We start from the raw sequence: 1,041 nt of genomic DNA, 5'->3' as shown, positions 1-1,041 counted from the left end.
AAAACGTCTTTTTTTTCAGGAACGGCTCGTGTTCGGCCCGCTAAGCAAACGAGCCGAACACGAACACACCTTTCGAGCTCGAAATATAAATCATTTACACCCCTACTGGTGAGAATCATGAGATCCTTAGCCCAAGCGAAGATATCATCTATGACAACTGAATAGAACTATTAATTAATGTTATTTTAATATCTTGTGTCATTAGAGTATAGCTTTATTTCTATATATCATAACATTCAAGAACATTAATTTCTTAGTTGTAAGTTTTTATAAATATTTTATAAAATCAATTGACTTCTTAGGCTATTGAAAGAAATTTAAGAAAAATAAATGTATTTGTACCCAATCTAGCTATGAGATATTCTATCAATAATCATGAATTGCATCATTCATAGTTGATCTCATGATATCAAATTAAGGATTCTTAAAAAAGTAACTCAATGAGAAAAATAATTAAGATTCTTAAGCAAATGATAGCGAAATGATGAATTAGAATGATGCAGAACATATAATCTATAGTTGTAAGAAAAAACTTTAAAAGAAGAAAACTAAGAATGAAATAATCCACTTATGTGAAATTATAGCTATCTAATGAAACTTATAATTTTGTCTAGATTGAGATTGTCACTATCTAACATATTTCAAGTCTATCTTTAAGTGGGAAAAAAATGTATACATGTTGATAAGATTATGTTATAAAAATACACTAGCACGTGGGTACTTTATCGCCAACAAACTCTGTCATGTATCTCATTGATAACATTTAAAAAAAAAAACATTCTTAAATTAAAAATAGATCAAGAGAGTTATAATTTTAAGAAAATAAGTTTTTAGATTTAATTTTAATCATTTTATCAAACTATGCAAAAAATGCCTTTTTTTAAGTGCTTATCATAAATCATATGAATATGAGATAATTCAGACAACACAAAGCAAAAAAGAAAAAATATTCAAGCAAACAATAAGTATACACAATAGACAAATAAAATAGTATATTGTGATGAAATATAAAGAATTAAAATCAAACTCTTATATATATAT

Source organism: Phalaenopsis equestris, unplaced genomic scaffold (genome assembly GCF_001263595.1).
Source record: "Phalaenopsis equestris unplaced genomic scaffold, ASM126359v1 Scaffold208783, whole genome shotgun sequence".
In the NCBI taxonomy this organism is placed as follows: domain Eukaryota; kingdom Viridiplantae; phylum Streptophyta; class Magnoliopsida; order Asparagales; family Orchidaceae; genus Phalaenopsis; species Phalaenopsis equestris.
This window is presented reverse-complemented; position numbering follows the sequence as displayed.